Here is an 8151-nt window from a genome sequence, read left to right on the forward strand (position 1 = left end):
TTGTACCCCACTGGCTTGACACCTTCATGTGTTTGGACTATTGGTCCAAAAACTTCATGTTTTTCGAGTGAAGCCAATTCCACTTGAATTGCATCTTTCCATTTTGGCCAGTCATTTCTCCGTCTACATTCATCGATAGATTTTGGCTCAAGATCCCCATCTTTTTTGCATTACTTCAACTGCAACATTATATGCAAAATTGTTGTCAACAATAATGTTATTTCGGTTCTACCTTTTTTCCCGTAGAGACATAACTTATTGAGATCTCTTTATTTTCATCATTTCCAGGTACTAGAACCTCATGTGAGATCTTATCAATTATTATGTCTTTATGCTCCTCTTGAGCAATTGTCTCTATGTTATGATCAACTTGATCATTCGCTTCTTTCCTCTTTCGGAGGTTCTTATCCTTGGAACCGATTGGTCTACCACGTTTAAGGTGTGGCCTAGACTCTTTTTCATTATCATACTGTCCAGCTGAGACATCAATTCGAATTGGAGCATTTACAGCTGTGATATGCGATTTAGTAACCCGTGGAAGGTTAGTAAATGCATCTGGCAATTGATATGCAACATTTTGCATATAAATGATCTTTTGAACTTCTCGTTCATATTGATTTGTACGAGGATCCAAATGAGATAAAGATAATACGTTCCAATCTATCCCTTTTTTCACCTGTTTATTTTCTCCCCCTAATGTTGGAAAAACTGATTCATCAAAATGACAATCAACATATCTGGCTGTAAACAAATCTCCTGTCATAGGCTCCAGATATTTAATAATAGAAAGAGATTCATAACCTACATATACTCCCAACCTTCTTTGGGAGCCCATCTTTGTGCGTTGTGGTGGAGCAATTGAAACATATACCGCACATCCAAAAATTCTTAGATGGGAAATATTTGGCTCCTGACCAAAAACCAACTGTAATGGGGAGACTTCATGATAAATGGTTGGTCTTATGCGCACAAGTGCTACTGCATGCAAAATAGCATGTCCCCACACTGAAAGGGGAAGTTTTGTCCCCATTAGTAATGGTCTAGCTATTAATTGGAGGCGTTTAATCAATGATTCTGCTAGACCATTTTAAGTATGAACATGAGCAACCAGATGCTCAACTTTTATTCCAGTGGCTATACAATAATCAGTAAAGACTTGAGATGTAAATTCACCAGCATTATCAAGACAAATTGTCTTAATTGCATAATCTGGAAATTGTGCTCTTAATCTTATTATTTGGGCCAACAATCTTGCAAATGCCATGTTACGAGTTGACAATAAGCACACATATGACCATCTTGTAGATGCGTCTATCAAGACCATAAAATACTTGAATGGTCCACATGGATGGTGTATAGGCCCACATATATCACCCTGTATACGTTCCAGAAATGCAGGGGATTCAATCCCAACTTTAGTTGCTGATGGTTTAATAACCAATTTTCCTTGAGAGCAAGCAGCACAGGAGAATTCCTTAAATTGAAGAATCTTCTTGTTATTTAATGTGTGTCTATTTGAATTCTCTATTATTCTGTGCATCATGTTAGAACTGGGATGGCCCAACCGGTCATGCCAAATGATAAAATCATTAGAAGTAGTAAACGTTTTGTTTACTATGGCATGTGATTCAACCACACCAATGTTTGTGTGGTACAACCTAGAAGAAAATGCAGGTAATTTTTCATGCACATATCTTTTACCCGCTTTTATTATAGTAATATAAAGGTATTCAACCTTTCCTTCGTTTGATGTCTCAACATGGTAGCCATTTTGGCGAATAACTTTGAAACTCAATAAGTTTCTTTGAGACTTACTACAATACAATGCATTATCAATAGTTAATATCGTTCCTTCGGGTAATAATAAGGCCGCTCTTTCGGAGCCCTCAATCAACTTTGTACTATCGGATATTGTATTAACATAGGCCTTTTTCATAACCAAATAAGAGAAAAATTTCTTTTCTCTTAATATTGTGTGAGTTGTAGCACTATCCAAAAGACATAAATCTTCATTACTCATCTTGGATCCAATTGAAGACTGGGGAATTTTAATTTCTTCATAAAAAAAAGAATAAAAGTACATCATGAGAAATATGGAAAACAAACATCTCCAACAACAACATAAGACAACTTAAGTACTACTTAAAAATAAAAACAACTTTAGATGAGATAAAAACACTGAAAATAACAACATAATTGCATTCCCCAATAAAATGATCAAACTTTAGTTTTGATCTCCAAAGAAATCTTCAACTTCCAAATGAGTAAGATCATCGAGGCCTTGAAAATCATCATCTTTCAAAGCAAGATTTGCCTCGGCATTGTCATCATTTTTGTTTGAAGGCCCTGCCTCAAAATCATTTTTAAAGGTCAAGTGTGACTCCACTGGGGCATTAGCAGAAGATGCTCCAACATTATTTGCCTTTCTTTTGATGGAGTTTTGATGAAGCATGACAAAATGCTCAGGTGCACGACATTCAATTTTCCAATGACCTTTCATGCCACAGCGGTGACAGTTACCACTTTTGCCTCTTGAAGGATTGTTTTGAGAACCCATATTGTTCTCTCGTTTTCTATTACCACCACGATGACGACTATCATATCGTCTCTTACCATTGCCATACCCACGTACATTCATATGGCCATGATTATTATTCTGTCTTTTTCCAGACTTATCACGTCTAGCTGCCATATTTGCTTCAGGAAACGGAGCTGACCTTGCGGGACGAGCTTCATGATTTTTCAGTAAAAGGGTGTTATGTTGCTTAGCCACCAGAAGGCATAAGATCAATTCAGAATACTTTTTAAAACCCCTTTCACGGTATTGCTGTTGTAATACCATATTTGAGGCATGGAAAGTTGTAAGAGTTTTTTTCAGCAAATTCTCATCATTCATAACTTCCCCACATAATTTCAATTGGGAAGTTATTCGAAATACAGCATAGTTATACTCACTTACGGTTTTAAAATCTTGCAATCGTAAGTGCATCCACTCATATCGAGCCCTTGGCAATACCGTAGCCTTAAGGTGATCATACATTTCCTTCAGGTCAGTCCACAATTCAAGTGGATCTTTCACTGTTAAATATTCAACCTTCAAACCTTCATCCAAATGATGACGAAGGAAAATCATGGCATTCGCCTTGTCCTGGCTTGATGCCTCATTACCCTGAGTAATGGTATTACCAAGGCCTTTAGCGGCTCTCAGCATCGAGAACCCATGATAGGTAATTCTTTCCAAAAATGTCAAGTGCCACAAACTCAAGCTTTGACAAATTTAACATAGTAAAAACTATCAAAGAAAATAAGTGAATTAGAAATGATTAAGATGATAGTGAAAATAAATAAATGGATATAAACATTACGAATGTTTAAATTGTGTTGCCATATAAAACATATAGTGATAATGATAACATTAATCTATTTATTAGTACTTATACAGATTTGAGAATGAAAGGTTACATATTATATCAAACAACAAATTCTATAAATGAAGACAAAATATACATAATAATATAGGTTTAAGGTGATGGATTTTAACGCCAATAACTAGCAATTTATCATGTTTGCCACAGTGTAGTGTGATTCATATTAATTCGTAATGATCACTTGTCATGATAACAATTTGACTTAATTCATACAATACAATACCACTAGAATGGCAAGAAGAGAAGAAGAAATGTAGAAGATAACCTGTTATACCTTTCGGATGAAGAATTGCACTTAACTTTCAACAAAGCTAGAGTCGTGCTGATAATGTGTTAAGAATTGTAGCTCAAAAATAACAATATAGAACAAAGAAAAACAAGTTAAGAGATATAGAGAGAAATAGAGAAGGAAAATATTTTCTTCTTCAATTGTGTGTATTTTTCTATCTATTACAAGGCCTTTATATAGGCATAAATAGTGAAGAAAATATGTCATGGAATATGTCATTGAACATACAAAATAAGTCATTGAATATGTCATTAAGCATTTGAGATGAAAAATCATGGAAGAAGAGTAGACATCCATCATAATGTGATATTTATCATAACATTTTTCTATTAATCTTTTCATTCTTCAATCGTTGTTGTTACAGAAATTGTAATCCTTCTACTATTTATAAGAATCTATTTAAATTGGAATGATAATTAAGTATTTGCTTTATTAAATTCAAGTTATCCATTTTTGGATTATGTAATAGGATAGGGCTTTGATAATCCGGATTAACCTAGGGGTGTCAATGATTCGGTTCGGCCGATTATTTTGTAAATTTTGTACCATACCAATTTTTCGGTTATTTATTATGTATAACCAAAATTAGACTTTTCGAAACCGTCTCAATTATATCGGTTTCTCTTCGGTATCGATACGATTCGGTTAATTTTCGGTATTTTTTTTTAAATGTCATGTAAAAGTCACTAGTAGAAGTAGAATGCAATAACATACATATTTTTATAGGACTTGGCAAAACTCTTGAGACATTTTTACATTTTAAAGGGTGATGAATTAAGAAAATATGAAAGATGGCTAGAGTATAGATCCATCAATTACTCTACAATAGCGTAAAAGAAACTAAACAAATTAATATAAAGAAAATATAAATCACACGAGTGGAAAGATATTAACCAAACTGGGATTGGGACTCAAGAATAAAGTTTATAAAAGATTAAATATTCAAAAAGATAAATTTAAATCATACGAAAGAAATATAATCAATACATTGTAGTTTGTTACTCCTAATCGCTATAATGCCTTGTGTCTTGCTAGTGAATATGCTAGAAATAATTTATTTTCGATGGGAGTAGCATAATAGGTTTGAGAATTATAATTTTGCGTTTGTTACTTGTTGGTTTGTAATTGTTTTCATAATTTCAAAACCCAAGAAAATTTAATATTTTATTATTTTTAAACTTAATATATAAATATATTTTTCACATGTAAATTTATTTGGCACGGTTCGGTATTTTTTCAGTTTATTTTCATAAAATAAAAAATATACCCTAATTATCGCTACAGTTATAGATTTATATAAAAACCTAAGATTGTCACACCTCCTTTTTGCGCACCTACCCCGAAGGATAAATGCGTGAGGGAGTTTTTCCATTTTAAGTGACATTATTCGAAAATGGGATTATTTATTTATTTCAGAGTCGCCACTTGGGAAAGGTTTGGCTTTTGGTGTCCCAAGTCACCGGTTTATCTTGAATCCCAAATCGAGGAAATTTTCGACTTTCCAAATGAAGTCTGCGAACCAGAAATTCTAAGTAAGGAATTCTGTTGACCCGAGGGAAGGTGTTAGGCACCCACGGATCCCGTGGTTCTAGCACGGTCGCTTAAATTGTTATAATGGCTAAATATCTGATTTTAATACATGTTATAACTTGTGTGCTTTTATTAAGTTTAAACCGCTTTTATTATTATTTTTTAATAGAATTGCAATGTCGTGAAAATGCATCTCGAACCACGTCGCAATCAATGCGCCCGTGGTTGTTAATACATTCCGACTCCGTTGAGATTGGGATTTGGGTCACATAAATGCGCACCCGAATTTAAGAAATTAAGTATCACAACTACGTCACGGGAACCGTACCCGTAATCACAATGATTTATTAATTGACCTAATTAACGAAAATTGATTAATAACATCTATCAATTCAACCAAATCTAACTTTTCATTAATTCATTAATCACTCTCACTATTCCAATGTACTAAATTAATAACGAGATGACAAAAGACAAAATACATTCACCGTACTATGGATAAAATGCTCAAAGTGAATCAAGGAAACACAATTATGATTTAAAATAACCACTTAGCATACTAGTTCAGAATGAAAAATGATAGGCATATATCCAAAGGTTTAATATGAGATTTAATCATAATCTTATATTCCAATAACTCAAAATTAAACCAGTTCATATTTTTTATATTCCAAATAAAGACAGCAATTCAAACATAGCAATTCATTTACTAAGAATACATCAACACATAAACGATAATGTCAATCACGAGAACATTTCATAAAGTCGTTCATTAGACGACAAGTTTAGGAGACAAAATCGCAAGAAGAAAGGAAAAGAATTAGACCTTTCATCGATTCAAAATTACAACTTAGAATACTAACCGGAAATGACCGCAACGGAACAGAAACTCGGGCAGCAACCTCAAGGTACCGGACCTCGACGAACAACGACGACCTCAACGGAAACGGAAAACTCGAACCAAGATTGCCAACGACCTCGACGGGCTGTTGGTGGTGTGGTCGACGGGTGGTTTGGGTGGACGACGAGGTTCGTGACTGGTCGACTGGGGAGCTGGGCAGCAGCCGCAGTGATGGTCATTTCACTGGTCGTTCATGGCTGCTGGACGGGTCGTTATTTTCTGGTTTGAGAAGAAAGAAGAAGGAGATACGTTGGGGAGGGGGTGTTCTGCCCGTGTATATCCGTGGTATATCGAATGTATATCGAATGTATACTCTGTCTGCGTTTTTGGGAGGGGTGTTCTCTGGCGATGGAGCTGGGCAGTGGTAGGGTGGTTTGAACAAGATGAAGAGAGGAGAAGGGGGGGTCTCCGATGGCGTGTCGTTTGGGGTGGTGTACGACGAAGTCGAAGGGGTTATGGAGGTGGTTTTCAGGCGAGGGGGAGATGGGGACGACGGACTGGTGGACTCGCTAAGGTTGTTGCTGTTGTTTTGGTTTTGGATTTTTAGAGGTTCAAAAGGAAGAGGAAGATGATGAATAGTGATATGGGTCTTGTGTGTTGTCCGTCTAAAAAATCTGACCAAGAAGTGTGTGTATTTAAGAAGTTGAAGAACGAGATGGAAGGGGTAAGGTGAAAGTTGTGCTGTTGTTGGAGTGTAACGTGGGTGAGTTGGAAAGGGATAAAGTGAGAGGGGACAAGGAAAAGTGGGGGACAAAAGAAGGTGGGATGGGAATATGGGAATAGTGGGATGAGGGACCGATGTGGGGGCAAGGGAAAGTGGAAAAGATGGGTGAAAGTGAGATATTGATGAGATAAGTGGGGAAAATGGGAATAAATTCAAATATGGTCAAAAATTAGGTGTCAACAACTGCCCCTCTTTGCTCGAAAACACGAAGAGTTTTCGGGCAAAGATAAATTGAACCATGTGACTAATCTTTGACCATATCGTTATTCAAAAAAGGAAGAAAAAAAATAAAGAAAAGGCGCAACCGAGTCATGGTTTTGGATGGCCTACATATCCCGGGTTATAAGGGAATCAGGTCAGGTGTAGTTCAGAAGTGAATGAGGCGTTGAAGTGTCGAGGTTGATATCCGAGCGAGGTGCCGTCGATGTTCCGGTCCGCGGTCCCGTTTATTACATAAATCAAAATTAAAAAGACTAACTAAGCCTATCAGCTACGAGTTACAAGATTCCTATTTATAAATTTCTTGAGGCTTGATCTTGAGTCTTGGCTAGGTCTTGGTGCAGACTCCGATCTGAATCTTGATGCTCGTTAGCTGTAGGTGCTGGTTCTTTCTGCGGCATTGAGTAAAACAAGATTGGCGGAGCTTGTGACTTCAATCAGATTTCAAGCAATCCGCACCTTTGTTTGCTCCAATATTTGAGCTCATTTCTTTTTTTTCTTTTATTCTTTTCTTTATTCTGGAATGGGGACTCGTCCGTAGGTCATCTCGATCCCTGTGCCTCGAGGTCAAACCTGCTCAGGCAACAAAACAAACAAACGAACGAAATTTTTCTGCCCCAGTTTCGCTAGGAATTTTTCGTGAGTTAATTGCTATAAAAATCTACATACCTGATGAGGGGATTGGAAACCTCAAGTCTAAAAGACGCAACTCAGAGATTGGATCCCTAATGTTTGCAAAAGGCAAAATGCTCAACTCAGGGATTGGAGCCCTAATATTGGCTAAAGGGAACTCGCTCAACTCAGGGATTGGAGCCCTAATGTCGGCTAAAAGAAAATTGCTCAACTCAGGGATTGGAGCCCTAATGTCGGCTAAAGGAAAAGTGCTCAACTCAGGGATTGGAGCCCTAATGTCGGCTAAAAGAAAATTGCTCAACTCAGGGATTGGTGCCCTAATGTCGGCTAAAGGAAAATCGCTCAACTCAGGGATTGGAGCCCTAATGTCGGCTAAAGGAAAATTTGCTCAACTCAGGGATTGGAGCCCTAATGTCGGCTAAAGGAA

This window comes from Nicotiana sylvestris, chromosome 9 (genome assembly GCF_000393655.2).
Source record: "Nicotiana sylvestris chromosome 9, ASM39365v2, whole genome shotgun sequence".
Lineage (NCBI taxonomy): Eukaryota > Viridiplantae > Streptophyta > Magnoliopsida > Solanales > Solanaceae > Nicotiana > Nicotiana sylvestris.